Source organism: Motacilla alba, chromosome 2, assembly GCF_015832195.1.
Source record: "Motacilla alba alba isolate MOTALB_02 chromosome 2, Motacilla_alba_V1.0_pri, whole genome shotgun sequence".
Lineage (NCBI taxonomy): Eukaryota > Metazoa > Chordata > Aves > Passeriformes > Motacillidae > Motacilla > Motacilla alba.
Genome location: NC_052017.1, coordinates 13,613,659 through 13,636,999, shown reverse-complemented (window position 1 = coordinate 13,636,999; position 23,341 = coordinate 13,613,659). Strand labels below are relative to the sequence as shown.

General features: G+C 38.9%; 1 long non-coding RNA gene across 1 annotated transcript; it reads left to right on the top strand.

Moving 5' to 3' along the window:
• Positions 1-1,836: 1,836 nt before the first annotated feature.
• On the top strand, positions 1,837-19,743 carry LOC119697772. The gene is made up of 2 exons (XR_005255934.1): positions 1,837-1,937; positions 19,589-19,743. It is a non-coding gene; the product is annotated as an uncharacterized LOC119697772 (long non-coding RNA).
• Positions 19,744-23,341: the final 3,598 nt, after the last annotated feature.

The following is a 23,341-nucleotide window of genomic DNA, read 5'->3' as shown; positions in this document are numbered from 1 at the left end:
AATCTGTGGGTTGCTGGATCCATAGGCCAGGACCAAAGCTCACCAGATGTAGCTTCAGTTCCTGCCATGTACTTCTGATATAACCTTGAGAGGCTTAGACCCATATGCATAACTCCCTCTCCAAGCAATGAATCCCAGGACAGGTAGGGTGGTGAAAAGATCTTGTTTCACAAGGAATATAAAAATGGTGAGATAAATTCCACAGTTAGAATAAGTCTAATTTTCTCATGTGACCTCTCCAGAAATAAGATGTATATTCAAAGAACCATCTGTCCCCACAAGCAGCCAGGGAGACTTGTCCTGGCTGTAGGGGGGTGTCAAGTAAGAAACCTAAAGCCAAGAAGAGTTCCCAGCCATATCCATATCCTTAAGAGATTAAAAACACTGTGCTTGTATTGTGCTTAGGTTTTTTTTTTAAGTTGCAAGAAGGCAAGGTGTCAGCTTCTCATCTATGTACCAAGACTGTCTAGCCTATGGCTCATGGCTTGATTTTATTTTGCACCATGGACATTGTGGAAACAAACTGTCATGCTTGGGAGAGCAAACCACTCAAACTGTTCTGAGAAACTACATAATTATTCAAAAGAGTGCAATACAAGCCCAGCATGACTGGTTTTTAAGGTCATTCTTATCACATTGCATGGTTGCTTAGGCACAGTGCCTCAGCTCTCCTGCCAGGGCTTCTGACCAGGTGCAGAACCTCTGCCATGGTGCCTGAGGAATCTTTTCTGGCTCCAAAGTATGCAGCTTTAGTAGGCTAGGCACTTTCAGGCTTTCTGCCGAATGTTAGAGAAAAGTTTGAATTTTCCCTTAGTATTTCAGCTAAACTGCTCTCACAGATTTGTCTAGCACCTTCGGTGGGTGCCCACTCTGGGAGGCTGCTCTGAAAGGTTATCAGATCACAGGTGCCACATCTATAGCACTGTCTGATAACACACTGGATGCCTTTGCTTAGCACTGAGCCAATCAAGTGTGATTAAATCTCGATTTAATTGGAATTTAGACATGTGAATGGGAATAATAATTCCCAAACTGTACGGAGGATTTGAGAATAAGCTCACTAGTTCATTCTCCAAAACTAGAGTGAGACAGTCACAGAAAACAGTTCTCTTTTACTTTCACACATTATCTAATGAATCTTCATAGGCTCCTGGTAAAACCAGAATTATGATTAATCTATTTTTATCCTCTTACAGTTACTAAGGCAGAAAAGATTAGCCCAACATATATAAATTGGCTGCTAAAATTGTCATCAATTTATTTGTGCTTGCAAACACATATTTTGCATGTGCCTAATGATAACATTTTAGATATCTTTGTTAGAAACATTTGGAGTAAGAAACCTGTTCACAATCACATGGCTGACTGAAATACTGGGTTCTCATGGAATATGCAGACAACCCATGAGGCTGGGCTAATCACCAACCTGTGCACTTCTACACTGGTCATCATGATGGTATGCACAGTAAATGTATGATCAGCTCCTGAAGCTAAGACAGTGGAAAGATGAAAAGACAACACACAAATAGGAGGGCAAAAGATGCTGAAGTTATACAAACTTTTCTTCTGTGATGTAGGAACATGCCCTTTCTCCAAGGAGCTTATCACCTATGTTTTGATGCCAGCGCTGTTATTACTGAGCCTGGGGAAAAAGGGGTTTTGAGAGACTTGGGTAACTATCTCCATTAGAGCTAAACATGTTTTAGAGTGCTTGTTCCTATTACAGAAACAAAAAGAGGCATTGTTTTGTCACATGGGAGGTGTTGAAAGGCAGGTCTGGTCGAACATGCCAAATTGTATTTATGCCTACAGCTAGTCTGATGCTGTGCTGAGGAAGGCACAGGGAGCTGCAGCAGAGGCGGTGGAGCTGAGCTGTCTGTACAGCTGAGAAAGGCTCCTGAGCATGTCTCCTGTTTTATTATGATTCAAGCACACAGGTAAGTTTTTTACCCTCTCATAGAAGTACTGGGTTTAAGATCATGTGGCAAACAAAGTGTGGTTGTTTCTAGTCAGTGGGGCACTTTTTTTTTTCCCCTACAGGCAAAGAAAAATATTAATGGAACAAGATTAATTTTCAGGCTCAAGTGTTGCAGAGGCATGAGGCCAGGCATCCCTTTCATCTGGTCCTACAGGAGTGACTCCCTTGTCAAGCCCAGATGTGCCACTCTCAGGGTACATGTCAGGGCTGGGGGACCCACATGTTTCACTTGCTGAGGATGGCAGGTGCAGAATCCAACATCTCACAGTAAAATCAGCTGCAGAGGGGTTTATGGCTGACTTTTAGTGCTCCCTTCTTTTTCTATGACCTCCATTACCATCAGTAGTTTAGTGGTTATGTTCAGTGCTACTCTCTAACAGCAAGAGATTAATTGCCCACTAAGACACCTGAACAAGGAGCCACAGCCTTCAGTACAAGAATAACACCTGCAGTGAAAAGCAGATCCTCCCCCATCTCTGTTCTTCCCAGTCTCTTCCCTCCTTCCCACTCTCTGTTACTGTAACATTTTTCACAGCCAGGTAATCTGCACAGCTGCCTCTGCTTTAAAGTGCTGAGGGTGGTATAGCAGAAGGAGGGCAGGCTATCTCTTAGCACATGACTATAGTCCAGCAGTGATAATCATTTCAAACTACCTAGGAAAAATAAGCAATATAATAATGTTAGTCAGGTAGCTTTTTCTACCTTATCAACACCTGCAGACACAAACCTGCACTGACAAATGCTACACCAGAGGGTAGGATAAGTGGAATTAGAAAATATTACCTTCAGGAGCTATTGGGCTCCCAAATGCGATATGCAACAGTAATGTAGATAGCATGGAAAAACAGACAATAAGTACAGCTCTGAATTCAAACATGACCTTCAAAGAGCTTTTTCTTAGAACACAGAGTAAAAGCTCTAAACCTTTGAAAGAGCATGACCAAACAATAAGCCCCCAACTTCACGTACACCTCTGAGAATTCATTCTCAATAATGGTCTCTCAGAAGTCTTTTATCACTATTTTAAAGACTTTATTTATCAAATTTGAAAGATATCTCCTCTTTGCCCCATTTTTATCACAGTCTCAAGGTATCTTATCAATATTCACTCAGCAAGCACAAGCATATTTCTAAGTGACAGTACAGAACACTATGTGACAAACTGGAACATTTTTGCAGCTCAGACCAATGTGCAAGATAAAAGCATATAGGCTCCTGCAAGAGCAGCGGGGCTTTGGCTGAAATGTCAGAAGCAACTATTTTGTGGGGAATGATTCATTAAGCTGGCACTTCAAAAAGTGGAGGAGCTGTTCTAGTGCTACAAGTTAAGTCTGAAAAACCTAGACTGCCTTGAACTATAGGTTCAAAACTGGCAAGAGACTACTAACCCTACTCTTATGCTTCCAAGTCAGAAAAATTGTGCTTTAGGAAGCCTAGCACATGATGTTTCATAGGCAGGAGCTTCTATAAAATGGAATTGTGTTTGCAATTCACAGACAACAAAGGCCATTACACTTTCTATTAGGGAAACATATGTTTCCAGACTTTCTTGGCCAAAGCTGAAAAATTATTATTCTCTTTCAACACTGGATTTTGAGAGTGGATGAAGAAAATTCCTGTCTTAATGTAATTTGAGAATTTCCTTAGCATGAAGTGTGCTTAGGAGAGAAAAGAATTCATTAAATGCATCCTTTATTAAGCAGATAATTCAAGTAAACATATGAAGCTTTTAAAATGAAATAACCTACCCAAAAGATTTTGCAACTATAACTTGAACATAGGAATTGTATAGTTGGTTCAGAAATTATTACATTTGTAGTGAAACTTCATTGCCTTGGGCACCTACTGTGTGAATGCATATGAGCCATATAAAACATTTGTAGCCTGCATATGAGACAAATGAAAAAGCTTGGAAGATGACCAAAATAAATAAAAAAACCAAAACCCAACCTGTGAATAAGCAATCAAAAAACCATGTTGAAAAGACAAATTAAACTATGTAAGGCCTTGTTAGTGACCAAATATTAAAATCAGCCTGATAATTAATCCCACAGCGAATAAAGTACAGAGGAATAGTGCTCTCTTCCCTCTAACTTACTTTACAATAATATTCCACAATGGCTAGACAAACAGCCAATCCAAGCAATGCAATACCAACAGTGAATTCTTCAAAGTGGATGAAGTTTTACCTTGTAATAAAGCAGCAGACAGTTCCTTTATTTAATATTCCTTTTGTTTATCTGTTACATAATAAAGGCACACTATTAAAAAATTGATCTAAGGCACCTCATAACTGAGTAAAATGATTATTTTTGAATGCATTTGTTGTTTGTTACTCTTGCTAAATTACTGCATGCTTCAAATTATAGAAATCATATGCATATTGACCAAAGAAAACAAGAATTATCCAAAGGCATATTATAGAACCAAAACTTGACTCTGAAATGTATTTAATCCTTTACAATCAAGTGTTAGACAGTGTGTTTAAGCATTTTGTCTATCATTAATGTGCTGGAAATAGCAGTGGTGTAACTCCTCTTGGCCTCTTCAAATTAAGGATTAGTCCTAGATCCAATTATATAGTGCTAAACAGCTCCAAGTCTCCTGCTGAGATGATATACAGTATTTTTCCCTGGTAGTGTGTCTTTTCTAAAGATAATACAGACCATACAGCATCAATGGATCCCAGAACTTGTGGGGCTTTCTTGTTCTGAGAAAAACTCCAGCTATCACCTGTGAGCAGAGAAACTTGTTTACTGCAAGCCTGTTAAATGCAGGGGTTAACTCCTGTTCTTGGGAAACCTGGGGGTGGGGAGGAGCTGGCAGTGGTGGGGCTGACCAATCTCTAAAAATCAATTCATGTCATCAGCTTTAGAAAGGTAATCAAGTGTTACATCTGCATTCCCCTAACCAGTTCTAATCTACTGGAGGTTTAACTACAGTTGATTTAATGAGGCTGCTCTGAGAACTGGAAGGAAGTTTGGGGATTTTACTTAAGAAACAGTAGATGCAAGAGCAGACACTTGGGATTTGGTAAGTGAGGATGAGAATCCCTTGTTAATCATGTCTCGCTAGAAGTCAATAATTAAAATCTCATTTTTTTCCTAAAGGAATTCTTATTTCACTGTGTCTACAAACACAGTCCCTGGCAATTGTCATATGACTTTTGAATTAAATGTTTTAGTCTCTAGGACAATTATTTATTAGGTTTTTTATTCTTTTGAAGTCTGCCAAATTAATTAATAGAGCTACATGAAGAGGGACATTTACTGCAGAATAAACCTCCTATAAACAGCTAGGAATTTTTATGTTGGATTTAACTCTCTCAGAGTGAAAAAGCATTCTGCTCTTGCACACCAACATTTTAGAAAGGGGCAGGAAGAACATCAGAATAGTCCAGGAAGTTTTAGTTTGGGCAATACATTGGCTCATGGGTTTTGGTGACCTTTTGCAAACTCCTCTTTTAGAGAGCAAAACCCAAAACACACAAGAAAGAGTGGTATCGTGTATAACTTGAGTTTAGTGAGAACATTTCCTGTAGAAATGTTTCCCATGTGAATTTCATCATTCTTAACCTGTTAAATATGTAAACAATTTTTTTCTGGTGTGGGAGAAAGGAATAAAGGTGACTGAACCATCCAAGCACTGCACATACGTGACAATGGTTCACACTGCTTACCAGGACACAACAAATAGTTTAAAGACATTTTTTCTTCTTGCTCTTAAAATATGTCAGTTGTAGGAAGAAACAACAGGGAATTGTTGAATTATCAGTTTACCCAGCACTCTCTTGAAACTGTCCAGGGTTCTCACTGTAATACAGCTCACCCCTGAGATGATGTCCAGGAACCAACATAATTACAACATGAAGATTAAAAAAAATAAAATAATAAAACAAATCACAAATCAGTTCCCCATGGGGAGCAATAAGCAAATGTCTTTGTGCTATTTGAGATTCACTCATCATATCAGTCTCTGATATTGAAGTCTACTTTTGTAAAGTTGCTGGAATTAAAGAAAAGTCAAGCCAAGTTCCTTTTCTCATAAAGTCTGCTGTAAGCTTCTTTTGGTTATCTGTGCAATTAAATATATTTGGTTATCTGTGCAAAATAAAAATGCAATTAAAAAAAAAAAAAAAAGGGAGGCCAGCCAAAGCAAACACACACATTTTATTTTCCATTTCTCTTCTCACTTGTCATTTATTTCCCTTTATGGAGGCCACCAAGGTTTTTAATGTGTTTCAATCTCATACTCAGAGTCTTCCAAGGTCATTAACCATTGAGGATTCACCTACTTCTATTCTCATATTGAATATGATAATGCACATGCAGATTTCTGGTACTGTCATTTCAGGCAACTTTCCTTTCAAACACACACCTGAAAACTAATACATAAAACACCCATCACCCCCATTAGGACAAATATACTAATCCAATAAGTTTACTTCCCACCTGGAGAAAATCTGGAGCACACTGCATTAGATTCTTATCCCTTTCACTTCCCAAATGCTTGCTTTTTTTTTTTTTTTTTACAGTACCTCTGACTTGTATTTAGCTGGGATAGAGTTAACTTCCTGGTGCAATGCTGCATTTTTTGGATTTAATATGAGAATAATGTTGATAACCTCTGATGGTTTAGCTACTGTCGAGCAGTGCTTGCACTACATCAAGGACTTTTTAGTGTCTCATGCTCTGCCAGCAAAGAGGTGCACAAGAAGCTGGAACTCCATAGCCAGGAAAGCTGACCCAAACTATCCAAAAGGCCATTCCATACCACAGAAGGTCATACTCTGTATATAAACTATGGGAAGTTGGCAAGGAGATGCCAATTGCTGCTCAAGAACCATCTGGGCATCAATCAGCAGGCAGTGAAGAACTGTGCCTCACTTGTCTTCCTTGGGTTTTATCTCCCTCCTCCTCTCTCTCTTTCTTTTCTCCCACCTCCTCTTCACTGAATCCCTTTTCATTACATTACGATTTTATCATCATTAATATTACATTTCAATTATTAAACTGTTCTTATCTCGACCCATGGTTTTTACCTTTTTTCTAATTCTCCTCCCCATCCCTTGGGGGCAGGGGAACAGGGTACTTAGTTGCTGGCTGTGATTAAACCATGACAACTTCCATCAAGAAAATAGCTTATATTGTAAGGATTAATGTCTCCCAATAATAAGAATAATTAATTTCCCAAAAGAATATTTAATGTATTCACATCAGCACATACTAGTGGAAAGTGTGTGACCAATAAACACATGGGGATAATACACACTAGTTTTGATGATCTGGAAGCCAGGTATTCAGCTGGTGTTCATTGGAATGCATCTCCACTTTCTTCTATGAAGGAATAACAAGGCATATCAGTTGAAAAATTGGCCTTTCAGATTCTTTCTTTTACAAAGTCAGAGCAGAAATATGTAGAATCAATTCCTGGTAAACTTTTAATCTCAGTGATATTAAATTTGATTCCTTGTAACCAGATGCTTTATGAGTTCCAGATACTTAATCTTTACTGAATTGTTTTTAATCAGTAAATTCTAATGGCTTTGTGAAGCAAGTAAGAAGACGAAAAAAATATGTTCTTGCAAGGAGAAAGATGCACTTGAAACACCAAATAAATAAATCTCTTATAATGATTCCTAACTTTTTAATTTTAACAATTAAGATCCCGAAAGATGGAAAAGTCTCTCCTCCCATGCCTTCGAAGAAAGACTCAGTAATCCTCTGTTGTCCGGTCTCAAGGTAGTTTCTTGTTGGTTATCTTTTCCTGAACTGCTGTGGCCCGTTCAGCAGGTCAGACAAAGGCACACTGCCCTCCCAGGGGCTGGTGCCATCTTTTATATCATACATTACGTGTTACATGTTTACACTTTTTCCCTAATGCCTACTATCTATATTAAACAGTGACTTTCTACACTAAACCAATCTGTGAGTGCCAACATCACCAAAGACATGGAGGCTAGGAAGGAGAAAGAAAGAGGACAGGGCACACCCAAGTCCCTCCATCTTAGATCCCCTGACCCTCATGTACAAAACTTGGACCCCTGCATACAAGGCTTAAAACCCCCCTGTACAGCACTCAAAAATCCTTCCTTTCACTTCGTGATTACTTTTACTATGCTATCTAAACTTCTGTGTGTTTGGCTTGTAATTCTTCATACAGAGTTAGTAATTTGTTCCACGGGCTAAGATCAAAACCCCACATGTCTCTTTGGCTGCATGCCAGGGTCTCAGGTGCTTTTGACCTGGGTCTGGAACATCCGAGAATGTCTGTGGGACATTCTGAGTTCCGACAAATAAGCACAAAAACTACACAGTGTTTGCAGCCACATCATAGAGGAGCTGGATACTGTACACAAAATTGCAGTCTTCGAACCAAAAAATTTCTTCACCTCTGAAGTGCTCACTGACTATTTACAAAGACTTACTCATGAACAAGGGTATGTCATTTACTCCTGCAGATAAATTGACTCATCAGCCACAAAACTGCCCTTTGGCTGTGTTTAGTCACCATTATTGAAGGTACGGGTATGGCAGGTGTCACGCATTTCAAGCAAGTACATTTAAGCAACAAGAAAGTGAACTAGTGCTGAATATTGCTACTGAGTTATGCTCTAAAACAAAAAACAATGATTCAAAGGATAAAAGAAATCAGAGGAGATAGCTGGGTGGGTGGATGGGTATAGTACACCAATAATCCCATCAGTAAAAAGTAAAGAGTAAAAAGATGGGGTCGTCGAAATAGAAGATCTAGACAGAATCTGAATTTCACCTTCAAGAGCACAAAGGCTTTGGAAACCTTATACTTAGTCCCTTCACAGTACAAATATGTCAAAGATAATTTTCTTTAGACATGCTGAATGTTTAACACGTTCCATAAACATGTTGAAAAGATAATGCTTCTTCCCTTTCTCTAAAGTTTTAACTCTTGGGGTGAATGTTCTTCTTGATGTTTCAACTTGGTGAGAGAGAATGAGGTACCAGATATTATCCTTCTAAAGACAAAGAGAGATGGAAATGAGAGAACATAAAACTATTTATTACTAATGCCTGATCAGTTTGTTCAACTATTATTTAGCTTTTGAATATCTGTTTAATGTGGCAGTTTTTCTGATTTTTTGCATGTTTAATGATGTTAGCATGACAGTCTCCAATACCCAGAGATGGCATTAACCTCATAGACACACTGTTTTGAGACAGGTTGCTTTTAAATAGGTTATTTCCTTGGGAAAAAAAAATATATTTGCTTTTTTGAAGTGCTCAAATGACTGGTGAAATTCATTTAAAATAAAGTTACAAAGGTTCAGGAGAATTTGCAAGATTAAACGTGCCTTTTGTTAAGTACTGAAAGCAGAGCAAACCATGTAAAGATGGGAGAAGCTTATCCAGATCAGCCTTAAGGTATCTTAATAAAGCTTGAAGTGCTGCAAATGATTAAGCTAAATTCATGCCAACATTCTAATGGTTCTGCATATTAGCAATGTTACCTAGTCACAAGATTGAGGAGGGATTATTACTTGACATTTTCATGTCCTTCCTGAACTCCAGAGTATGACAGTTTGACTTATAAGAAAGTTATCTCTGTCAGGAGAGGATGAAATAGAAGTGACAAATACTTAATCAAGCCAGAACCTGGGATGCTGAATTGGGGCTGAAGGTGATTATAGTCACTGGTGATGGAACGTTATCCACCTATGTGTTATATCAGTGAAAAATAACAAGTTATTCGTTTGGAATTTGTATAGTGATTCTTTTGAGACTCTTGCATGATGATGACAGAGGAGAGATTTACTGTATTTCTATTAGAAGAAGGCTGAACATCTCCACTTGGACTCAGGAAAGCATCTTAATAAGAGATAGGAGGAGATAATGAATTGAGAGGACATTCAAAAGCAGACCCTGGAGTTCAGGTTCAAGCTGAATCAGGACCAACATACAGATTGCAAAATTTTTGCAAGCTCTTTCAAACTGCCTTGGCAAAAATCCTATCAGATGAACTGATCATATGCTTTCTACATCTCTTAATTAGCAGCAATCATATGAAATCAAGGAGTTCTGTAAGATTTCCTGCATTTAATAAAAAACATCTCAAGAGAATGGCTACTCCACTACATCTGAGCTAAAAAGTAGTTAACTCCTGTTTCTGGATCCAGTTATGAACACAAAAAAGATCTGTAGTTTTTACTGAAGTGCTAGATATTAGAAATAAACAAATAAATGCTTGTGTGGATATCTTCTTCCCCCCCCATTTAATAATAATTTCATATAAATCTGCAGAATAAGAAATATCTGAGGCATCAATGTATTAAAATTCTGTATCTCTATGTTTGGGCGATAAAGATCAAATATGTTCCTATGTCTGACTAGCTAATGGACACTGAGGCTGGCACAAACAGCATTTGTTTCATGTCTTTTCTTCCCCTCAAATATGCCCATCAGGATTTTCTAACCTGACTTTTTTCTGTAATCCTGCCAAAAAATGCAACTCCTGTGGCTCACAGGAAATCCTGAGTGGTATATTCTGACACAAAACTCCAGCTGTAGGAAGTGGGTGACCTCTCCCATGTAGCTGGAGTGCTGCTGACCAGATGACTCAAGGAGGAAACACAATGTTGACACAGACATGCAATGCTGTTGAAAAGATTTTGTTTAGCAATTGTTTATTTACTCAGGAACTTGGTACCACATTAGCACCTTTGTTCTGACTTGGGATTCACTGATTATTTCCAGAAACCCTGACTGCTACCAGAGTAACACCCTCAGCAATGCTTAAAAACAAACATGCATTACAGAATCCCATGTACAGAACATCCATATACATCCGGGTTGGCTGCTGGATAATTCTGCCATGCTGCGTTTTTAAAGAGAAAATGAAGCTGGGAAAAAGTCCAGGAGTTCAAAACATTTGAGCCATGAGGTTTTTATTGTCTTATCCACCAGTAAACACCTTCATCTAAACTTATCTACCGTGTCACTTTGTTGGCTGGAATTTGGCACAAGAGTGTAGGTGCAATAAAGTCCCTGTTCACCAAGTGATAATTTGTGAGTCAGTCATTGAAAGGCTGTGTGTTTTAAGCCATTCAGTTTGTCTTTCTAGTGAGGTGTAGGTGTTCCATGTGCTCTCACAGCATTTGGTAATAAGCCAGGAGACACAGATGAAGGAAGCTAAAGAAGGAGCCTAGTAGGATATTGTAAATAGTGTGCCTCCCACTCGAGGATGGCTGTATGTGTCACTATGGGAAGAAATATTTCATTGGTATTCTGCAGGCATTGCAGGAAAATGCTACTATTACAAAAGCCTGGATCATAAATATGGAGGGGGAGGGAGAGAAGGGTTTAGTTCTCACTCTAAGTCTAAAGGATGTTTCTAAACAAACTAGGCAATAAGGAAATACTGGTCTGATTAAAGCCTATTGATGTGAGCGGAAAGATTTCCATTTGTGTCAAATGATGTTGCCCCTGTTCTTTTGTGATTCTGTGCTGCTGTTTGCAATTTTTTTTTTCTGGAACACAGCAGCAAAATCATCTTTCCATTTGAAAAGCATTCCTCTCTATCATATTTTAGAAAACATGGGGTTCAAGCCACAGAGGCACAGTGTTTCACCTTACCTAGAAGGTGCCATGGGGAAAATGAAGGCAGAGTGGTCAAGACAAGCTTCTTATCACTGAGTTTGGACTGTCCAGCAAAGCATGAACATTCAATTTTATTTATTAATGTGAAATTTTAACAAGGAAAAAAAGTCAGACTGAGCCTTTCTCAGGGGTATGAAATTAACCTATGGAATGATCACATGGCCATTTATGTGCTTGTACAACTAAAATTAATGTGGCACAACATACTTTTTTCCTCTTCTGCTTGGCTGAACTTTATTTTCATAGCAAACATCAATTAAATATGAAAGATCAAGCCAATAAACTGTATCTAGCACACTCTGTGATTATTTGTAGAATTCAGTATTTTCCCTATAGCCAACTGTCACTTTCTAAAAGACACAGCAGAACTCAAGGTTTCTCAAAATAAGAAAGTTGCCTACAGAAAATTCTATAACACTGTTACTTGTTTGTGTATATGTAACTTATCTAAGGGAAAGACCTCATATTTCATGCTACCCAGGCAAGACTTAAAGCAGTGATACTTATATTTTCTCAGACAGTCTAAGTAAAGAAGGTAACACTCCCTGGGTTTTTTTTTCCTCCTATCATTTTTTCCATAGTTACATTCTCTTGAGGCTGGGAATGCTATCCTCAGCTGGGGCTTTCTTTTTCTACAGAGGCCGCAAGTTAGAGCAAAACCGCCCTGTGCCAGGGGCATACTCCAAGGTAAATAACTTGGAAGAGTCAGCTACCAGTTGATAGCTTTTAAACATGTTATGTTAATTACACCACTGAAAAGGAGAAGCATTGGGCAAAGTTAAAGAAGTTGTGTGCACTAAGCTCATTGCCATCAATGAGTGCATTCAAATAAATGGAATGAGTCGTCAGTGAAATAGAATAAAATGAGGATGGAACAGGTAGGAAATGTCCCCAAACCTTCTGGTTTCCTTAAGTATTTCTGTTGAGATAAGATTAAACATCAGTTCCCCAAGCATCTTGATGACAAACCCTCTTCAATTTGTCTACTGCAATCTACAGATCTAGGATAAAAGACTGCTAAATATTACAATTACCACTTAAGACATTATGACAAATATCTTTAAATGAGACATGATGCTATTATGCTGAATTGGATCTGTGTGTGCCAGAAGAAGCCACAGCATGGGCCATCTACTTATGTCAGTTTAAGATGTGCCTGTAAAGCCACAAGCTCATGATAAATTGATTTGCTGAATGTTAAATATAAGCCTATCTACAACCTGCCCCTCTCTAACTGAACTGAATTAAGACAAATTAGTCTGACTTGAGTCTAGTCACAGGCTCCAAACACAAAGGCAACTTTGTGTATGCAGTGGAGCAACAGCCACCAGTGACCTGGCAACTCTCTTGGTCTGCTCCGGAGGAGCAGCCACCCAGTTGATTAACCTAGGTAGCCAAAGTTTTATTAGTGAGGACTGGGGGAAGAGTCTAACAATCAGTCTGACAATCAGTGCCTTGATCTGCAGTTATTTATTGGAATTTTGAGCTGGATCTTCCTTGAATAATTTTAATTGTTGAATGACTTGTGTGAAGACTGGGAATGTCTGCAGGACATATTTCTAGCTTCCTTAATAGCCCATTGAATACTTTTTTTTTAATGATCCACCTAAAATTATATAGACAAGAAAAATAGATGAATTTTTGTTTGTTTGCTTTTAAAGGCAAGAATGAGCCTACACAATGCAGAATTAAAATGTTTCCCTGTCTTTAGTGATTAGCATGGTCCGATCTATAATTGCAAAGAGAATCAATCCAGGCTTCCTCCAGCAGTACTCCTGAAGGAAGATATCCCTTTCCAAAGCATCTGGATCTACTATATAGCTATAAAGAATTACACAACTTGCCAATAGATATGAGATTTCTATTGGCATGTCTTGTTCTATTAGATGCAAATAGGTTTTCCATTTACAGGGCACAATGAGATGAGATAAGGAGAGATTTGCAGACACTAAATCTCCTCACTGTTGGAAGGTTAAAGCAGATGGTGAGCATTTCAATATCACTTTTTGGAATTAAAGACTTTGTTTGATTTTTCTTTTTTTAACATGATTTCCTGCTGGAATTGTGCAATTTCTCTGACTGGGGCTGCATGGTTTGTCAGGCTGGTAATTATTTATGTTGGTTTTCTATCTCCTCCATAATACATCAGTAGGAGATATGATTAGGAGCAAGCTTTCAATATTCACTTATTAAGCATTTGTTATTAATAAACAGGGAGATTTTCATATCTTCCACCTAGGAAGCATTTAACAAACATTAATTACATTTCCAAAGTACGAGTTGTGATGTAGGTAAAGATCAGGAATTTACCAAAAAGCAAGGAGACTTGTTTTTTTCTCCCACTTAGCACTACCAGTGTAGCCCTTGCTAGTGTAACATGGGACACAGAGAAGGGTATTCATCTGGATCAGGAGTCTCAGGGACTTCAGTATGCTGAAAGAGGCATGTAAAGGACACATCCTCATCCCACTGAAATATGAAGGAATCTTGGTTTAAATTTAAGTAGGACAAGACTTTGAGATTAAAAGGGTGGAATTCATCACACTTATCTTCAATACTCTAAAGCTGTCAATCATATAGGCTTTCCTTAAGGCTAGGCCAATCTTAGCACCCAGTTTTCAACCCTTTTTTAGAGCAGGCAGAAGTTCTTTGTGTAGGCAGTTCTCCCTCAGCTGACTCAGAAATACATTTATGTGAGTAACTTACCCTACACACTTTTGACTAACTCAAGTTAGAGAATGTAAATCCCACCCTGGGTGAAGAGCACGATAGACATACCTCCTAGCAAGCAGCATGGCTGGGATAGGAATTTATGATTTCCTTTTTCTCAGTCCTCCATTTAGTAAAATATGTAAGGAGGCACCAAATTCTTACACTAAAGATAACAGAGAAACCGCATTATTTCATTCCTTTCCATTCTCTATGAAAAAATAAAAAAAAACATACTGAAGCACCAGAAATGTAAAAGAAAAAAAAAGAAATCAATGTAATACAAGACCACAGATTCGATGTTATTTCAGTCAGCGGTTCTTGGGGGCTGCCACAGCTCTGGAGCCCCCAGGCTCTCTGACCTGCTGTGTTTACCCTGCCGAGGCCGGCGGGGCTCCCAGCGGAGGGGCAGCAGCCTTGGGAAGGGGCTGCGGGGAGGGAGCAGGGCAGGAAGCAGCAGCTCCACCGGCTCCTTGCTGCAAAGCTCCTGTGTCGTAAAGCCACATCCAAGTGCCGCTGGTATTTCCTCAGCCACCAGCTGCTTTTACCTCATAAAGGGCCTTGATTGCTTTGTTCGAGTAGCCCGGCCGATTGCTTGGCACGCCCATTATTTTTAACGAGGATTGTTATTTTTTTTGGAGCCAGAACATCCCTGTTGGCAGCCGCTAACACCTTTCAGCCTAACTGGATCGCGCTAACACGTAGCTTGAAGCACGCTGTAGGTGTAACAGGCGAGCACAATCCTTTCCTCAAAATGTCTGCACCCTCACCAATAAAGGGTACGAAAATCTGCGTGCAGCTCACACCCCGGCTCAGGACGGCGGGAATGAGCACAGAAAGTGTGAGCATAAACCCTGCTCCTCCGGTCTCAGGGGTGCCACAGAAAGGCAGGAATTCACGTGTGCTCTGGGCCTCTCGGAAAATGAACATTCAAAGAGACTTGCAGAGGTCAAGCTTCAGGGCAGGCGAGTTCACGGAGATCGCGGAGCTTACATGTGCTGTGTTAGAGAGTGCTTCCTTAACATTTCAAACCTTTCTCACCCCTGTACCAGGGCCAAACCAAAACCAGCCAGAGAGGCTGAGGGACTGAATGTGCAGCCCAGAAGCTGGGTGTTTGTTGCAATACAATTTAAATGGAGGTCAGAGGAGAGAGTGGCCGGCCCAGTCTTGGCCAGACGGCAGCTCTGGGGCTCAGGCACTGCTCCAGCCAAGAGCAGGGACTAGCACTACCACGCTCTTGGAAGTGCTGTAAGTCCTGGGCTATTGATTATTCTGTAGGCTTTATCCTCACTGTAAAGTTTTCCTTTTGACAGATGGGTTTTTCCTTTATGATGAAAACCTCTCTGTCAAAAAACTCCCTACCACTTCTTTCACTAACACAATCAGTGACTCAAGTCAAAAGAACTGTGATAACCCCAAACCTTAGGACTGAATTGCCTTAATTATATATTACACTTGATAGAGCAATCAGAGTTGCTTTGATTTCGGTTATGAATAGATAAGATCTGTGTGAAAGATTTCAAAAGTCACCCTGTGCCTTTTTTTCCCCTTTCTCTTTTTTTTTTTTTTTAATTGACATTACCTTGACATGCTCATGTAAAGTATCATATTCTCTCCCTGGCGCAACTGAACTTTGCTGCTCACAGTTTTATCACTGCAATGGCAAATATTCTTCTTAGTTTAGAGAAAAAAACTTGGCAGAAAAGAAAAGGAAAAAATTGATTTGGAGTACTGGCTCTGGTTTAGGCATTTATCTTGACTTTAATCTTCAAGCTGAAGTTCCTGTTCTCCTTTTTGTCCTCAGTACAAAAAAAAAAAAAAAAAAAGTATTAGAATACAAAATATTTATATTTGGCTTTCAAATTAAATTTAGACTTTAAGTTACCAGATACATTGCTTTCTTTGAAAACAGCTTTAGTCAGTTCCTACGATTTGACTACAAAAGAATATGAGAATGCCTGTGTTCAACAGGGAAAATAAGATTAAAGTCCTTTATGAGAGGATGTTAGGTTCAAGGAGACAATGCATCATGATTTTATACCAAACAGAAAAAGCATTATCTCTAGGTCACAGTACTGACTTGCAGCCTGCAAACCATCTTTTTGATACACAAGCCTGGTTTTAGTTACAGAAACATCAAAAAAAAAAAAAAAAAAAAAAAAAACCACTAAAAAGAAGATATTGAAGCATCAAGAGAATGTTAACCTGACAGCAGCCGGTATCTTGAAAAGTGTATTTCTTAGTTGTGATATTTACAGGCCAGATTTTCAAAATTGGTGTCTATTTTTGACTGCATTCAGTTTGCAGGTGGAAGTTCAGCATGTAATGTCATTCTGGGCTTTGCCTTTCCTCTTTCTCCCTCCTCTTGTACCACCTAGGTGCTCATTCTTCCCTGATCTGAATTTCTGAGACTCAAGGCTGATGTTTCTAATTTGGAACCCAGGTCTTATTGAGTCATGTTCAGTGTGCAAAATTATCTCTATGTAATTTTGCCTTTAACTGAGCAAACAAAAAGGCAGACCAAGATCGTTCAAGATGAAGTTAGCAGACTTCAGACTGACAATAACATAAATTCTTATCAGTACAAACAATTAAAAACTAAGGACATTGCCAAAGGATGTGGTAAAGTCTCTGCCCCTTATCATCTTAAATATAAACTGTATGTCTTTCTGAAAGATTTTCTTGATTTCAGTCACCAACTGGGTTTGATGCAGGAAGTATTGAACGACATTCTACAGTTGGTGTTAAAAAGGAAGTTAGATAATAAACTAGATTATTATAGCAGTCTCTTCTGACCTCAGAATCTCTCCAGAATCTATCTCTACCTTCAGGACTAATTTATTAAAAGCCTGGCTGGCTGTTGTGGGCAATGAAGTATTGCAATACTTCAGGGGTTCTGTGAAAAAGGACTGTTGCCAACATTGCTGACTGCAGTCAGCATTTTCTGAAGATCACAGGAAGTGAAAATACAAAATAAGCATCCTTCTGATTCATGTACATTTTCCCCAAAATGCTTGCTTCCAAGTATTTTTCATTATCCAGAAACTGCACACCTTAAAATTTGAAATAAAATATTAAAAATTAATAACTTCCACTAGCTTATGATGCTTCTTCTCTGTCACATAAACTAGATGTCTAAGAAATATTACTTCTGCACACTAAGTAGGGATGCAACTCTGGCTGTGAAGAACTTGTCTATAAAAGTCTGCTTGCCAAGAAGCACAGCCTAATCTGAAAATACTAAAAGAATCAGCCAATTAGAAAGCTATGAGTACTAAATATTTTAATTTTCATTCAGTTCAAAAATTAAAAAAAAAGTAAGTAAAGTCTCCAGGGCCTGATGCCAAGACACAATTGGTTATTAGACAGATCTAGGTCTAATGCTAACACCATAGATGGAACAGTCTGCTGCTTGCTGCTGGGTTTGGTACCTCGCTCATAGGCTTCTGTAATTTTCACATTTTGCTAATAAATGGGTCAAATAGCATTTCTCATTTCTGAAGCCTCAGAATGTCTGCTGCAAATGGTATCACTTTCTATCCTCCTTGGGGAAAAATGGTTGGGTAGGTAACAAACTTCACAACCCTGTGAAAGAGAAGGACAAAAAATATAAAAGGAATCCCAGATTTTTTTCTTGAGATGTCCTCTCTGAAAGAGCAAAAAAATCTATTGTTAAAATAAGTCAGCTCAGTACCTAATCCTTATTAAAACATCTAGAAATCTGGGATGACTATGGAGAAGTTCTATACTGTAACCTTCTGAAAAAACCTTGAGAGGACTCCTCATAGAAATTTTCCTGCTTTCTAAGCCCAGAGAGAAATCGACTATAGAGATATATGGGGCCTACCAGGGCACCTGCTCTGGGACCCCTTTTGGTAGCACAGGTATCCTGCAGGTGTGAAAGGAGCCCTTCTGTTTTCCTTTACCAATCCACAAAAACCATATTATGTCTGTGTTGAGCTGTGCTGCTTTTTTTGACTCAGTTAAGAGGGAGAAAGGGAAACATACTGTATGGAAAAGCACTTAAAAATAACCTCTCCCTCATTCTTTACAAAATCTAGAGTTGGCTCTAAGGAACAGAGTTTAGGTTTAGACTTTGCAACAGGAGAATGTGCCCTTTTGGCACCTCGTATGACTTTCTCTGAACTTTGCTGAGCGTTAATCCACTAAGCGCGTAGTAATGTATTTGGAGGGGGAAAAGAAAAGAAATTAAAGTTTTTTTTTTCAATGGTGACTGCGTGGGACTATATTTAAAGAAAAGTCAGTGTATTTTCCATATGTTGAATGACATTCAAGATCCAAATGAGCAGTCATTTTTACCTTAGACATTCATCAGGAATGTGCTGGCAAATATCACAGGCAGAAAAATTGCTGGAAAAACTGGGCAGAGATTTCTATTATTCAATATGCTTTCACTCTGCTGTGCTCTTTAAATTAAATGCTATTTCTTTGGCATCAGCGTGCTCCAATTTTACTAGAAATCATGACACTAAATATGCCATATATACTATAAGGGCACAATCTAAAACGTATTAGCTCAGCGGTTGTATCCTTAAATGTCTACAAGTTACAATGTGTCAGGAAATCTGGGTTAAAAGGGTGCCAGAACTGAAGCCTAGTCAAAGGGAAACAGCAAGAGAGTGCCTGCTCTGACAGGTCACTGGATTTTGATTACGCAGTCAGATATGGTATTCATCCCTTTGATAATGAAAGTTGGGTGGCTGGCTGGAAAGAAAAGGCACGGAAGATGGCTTTTGGTCATTGTCTGAGCTATTTCTGGTAATCCTCCTTACTGTCTAACTCGTGTGCTCAGGAAGGATTTGGGCCCGTGGGGTAAATGGAATTGAAATCTCTCAAGAGGAAAAAACGATAAGGAAACAATGTGTACTTGCCAGCATTTTTAGGAGGAGATGTTTAACAAAAGAAGAAGCCTGTGTTCTGCATTAGGTTACTGCATTGCCAGCTCTACTGCTTTCACTGCTGCCTCAAAAGGCCAGCTCAAGACAATAGAAGGGCTCTTGCTCTTCTCTCAGCTCTTTGCTGAAACTGTATCAGCTGGATCCAAACATCACCTATCAAATGTCATAATATTGCAAATTACTCACCATTTAATAAATATACATAGTATTTAGAGGGAGATTAATCCTTAATCACATTTCAATTATAATTTAGTGTGGACTGGGACAACATTCATGCATTCACGATGACACTAGGAGATAAATCAGCTGCTCTGTAACTTTTTGTTTGTTTGTTTTTTTAATATCTTCAGACCTACAAGTTTCCAGATCCTCCTTCCCAGCCTGAGTCCTGCATCTTAAACTTTGTGCAGCAGAAGACACTACTGTGAAATTCACAGCACACCAGTTAATTCAAGAGAAATGTAACTAAGTAAAATGTAGCTAAGTAAACAAATATTACTGCAAAGGTTTCTTGTATGGTAATGTCTCCCTAACACACAGAGAGGGCAAGATAGTTCCCTGACCTGCTTTCCTCCATCCTGTTTGAAAGAAATATTGCCAGCTTTTGAGTCAAAGCTTTTAAGAAGGAATTGTGATGGTGCTGTTGGCACAGAGTGGTGGGGCAGAATTTGTATCCACTCTCAGCAAGTTAAGAAAAAACACAACCCAGTTGCTCACCTATGGACAAACACAGCTGAGTTGGGAAATAAAGTGGGCCAGCCAAGGTACAAATGGCTCCCTTGTACTCAGAAGGGGCAAATGTGCTTCAGGCTCATGCTCACCTTGGTCCTGCACCCTCCACTTCCTCTCCCCTCCTTTCCAAAGGGGTGGCACCAGGTTCACAAGGCTGCACTTGTTCTGTGCAGCCAGAGGCATCATTCCAGAATGTACTTCCACCATGGCAGTGTGGAGCGTGGTTTGCCATTTGTATTTATCTGCACAAACCTTCCCAACCTGTTTTACAGTTTAGCTTCAATCACTGTAGACTGTGACATTTAATATCAAATACTCTTCCAACGTTCCCACATTAATAAACACAAACAGTGAATCCTCTCTCTGTTGTAATCATGATTTCTGGCAGCATTTAAAAGTGCATATTATTATGACAGTATTAAGAATTGGTACAGCTTCATGCAATGCTGGAATATATATCCAAAAACTAATTTACTTGAGTTGTAATGTTAGGATTATCCTTCTGTCTTTCATGACTGATGCTTCATCTGGAGAATGCCTAATGTTTTCTTGTCAATGAGTGTTAACTCAAATGAATTATTCCAATCTGTTTACTTTGTCCCTTTCTAACAAATGCAAATTATAATTAAAAAGGAAAAAGGAAAGGAAAATGCAAACAGCATTGAAAACCCGGTATGACAATACTGTAGATTTTTCTACTCTTAAGTCCACATCAATAAGCAATTTAACAATAGAACTCTTAATGGGAGACCAACAGATGAAATTGTTGTAGAGCAGATCCTTGGATGGATTTTTTTCTTTGCCCACGTAATTGCATGCAGCCATCCTTGTGTAAAATCCCCCATCAGATTACAGGGTTTGTTGTATGTAAATTGAAGACTAAATGCTTGGTAGCACCTTTCAGCTCTGCAATGCTGGAAATGAGTTTTTTAATAGGAAATTAGATTAGTAATATTTTAGTCAACAAAAACGCGGAAAATTTCTGCATAAAGATGAGAAAATTATTCATGTAAACTGACTTTAAAAAAAAGAATGAACAGTTGTTAAATTCTGCATGCTACTATTCATAAAAAATTCTGTGCCTTATTTTGTAAAAAAAAGAATGAGATATGCAAAGACAAATTATTTCTTCTTTGCTGGCTATAGTATTGACTGAGCTTTTCACTAGCAACAGGTTGCATAATTTAGTGGTTTCAATTTTTAATATTATTTTATTCAGTTCTCAAAGTGAGGAACAATATGTGGAAAATTGCAATCAACTCAGTCCAGGTTATAAACTAGACTTTTGCAAATCATCAACCGGGCGCTAAAGCAAGACATTGCCATTTCCAGTCCCTGTTATGCTGCAGTGGATTATATTAACCTTCAGTGAGTTTCAGAAGCCAAAATGAGAAGAGACTTCTCAGCCTAAACTTCTTTTGCAAATGCAAAAGTGGTTCCCTGGGTGTAAATCTGCCTTCCTTTGTAGCTGATAGCACAAAAAACAACTGATCATGTAGTAATAAATTATCACTAATATTATTTATGAACACTTATTAAAATGGTTCTTGCAGTTTAGGCTGGACCACAGAGCAGAGCCTGACTGTACCACACTCTGAGAAAGCTGAGGAAGATGTGTGTCACCAGCAGGAAACAACAGACCTAGTTGGTAGAATGAACAAAACACACATCACCACCATTAGATGCAAAATTGTAGGCAAAGACATTCCTGTTCCTAAGAACATACAGGCTTTTAATAGCCTGGCTACATTTAAACTATCACAAGGCTTACCTTTGCTCCTAAGGAAGATATAAAATGTGATGGGTACCCAGAACAAGGTCTCAGACTTCAGGATACTCTAAGTGGGAATAAGAATTACATTGGTGGAGCAGTGAAAACTAATGCCTTCTCCAGCTTTCTGAACACAGGTGATAATGGTTCTGGGCTACTGTCAGAAGGCTGCAGCTCCTGAAAATCTCTTAAAATCCCTCTTGGTAGTTTTGCAGTCTTCAAACAGTGACTTTGGGAATGTGTCTCCTATTTCCATGAGAAATTTATTTCGCTCTCTCTAAAAGCTTTAAAGAAGTGGTTCCTTAGATAAGAGACCTGAGAAGCTCATTTTAACTGTAGCAAAGAGCCCTGCAATATGGTCTGTACTTAAAACTGAGAATATAATTATGACTAGGAATACATCATGCACCCACTGCAAAAGTCCATATATACCAACTTTAAAAAACTCTTTTCACATCAAGTCCCCCTCTGCCACCAAATAGTCACTAGCTTTTATTGCCAGCAATACTATTCTGTTCTATAGATAAAAAATAAACACAGCTCCTTGTCCCAAGGACTGACAGTCCAAACACTCCCCAGGGAAACCCACAGAGGAAATAACAGAGGGACAGTAACGTTGTTCTCCTTGTTGTCTTGTTAATTCACATCTCATGCACTACACAATAGAGTGACTCTCGAGGAGAGTGGCGAGTTTTGTGCTGGGGTTACTGCTATCTAGTTTATTCCTTTTTATGCCTTTGAGGCAAAAAGGAGAAGAAAAGGCAACCAAATGCCAGTGGCTGTAACAGTGACAAGAGCTTTTGGCAAGTGGAGAACCTTTTTGCTCACGTTTTACACCTCTCCCTCACTCTTCATTTCTTTCCTTAATTTTCTAAGACAAGGATTACCCCAACAAACAAGCGGATTAAAATCGAATACCTGAAGCTATTATCACCTGTGGCTGTCCTCTCTCCCTCCCTGACAGATGTCACTGCAGCCACTACACTGAAAGCTCAGTTTGTGAATATAAGCTCATTCCAGACTTCGGCTGCTGTAAGATGTGCATCTGAAAACAGAATTTTGGGAGCCTATTTGCAAAGGAAGCAGGTCCTGGCATCCTCTGAAATGGTGCAAGAAGCTTCCTCTTCCATCCATCTGCCTTTAAACCACAGTCATGTCAGTTTGAGCTCTGAAACCATCAGTCAGGTAGAGTGGCACATCTAAGGAATTTTGGTTTTTTTCACAGTAGACAGAACACAGTAGGCATAAATATCTTCTAAACTTCCCTTAATTTTTTTTTCTTCCAAAGATCCCATGCTTGACATTTTTCTTCATCTCATTCAGAGAGTATTCTGTCCAGTCCCTGTAAGTGCCTAGGAAGTGTGCACTGCACACAGAATAGAAATCAAAGCCATGTCCTTTAGTCTGCGTTTGTGTAATCCCAACTCAAGCTTTCAGTCTCAATTTTTAAAATTGATTAAAGTGTAAATTACAAAAGATAATACTACTCCCAAGGAGAGAAAAATATTAAAATAGGTTTACAAATCTAAGAGAGGAAAATCAATCACTGGCAAGAAGTAGCCTAGGATATGAATGAATTGCATGTCATTTAGAGAAACAA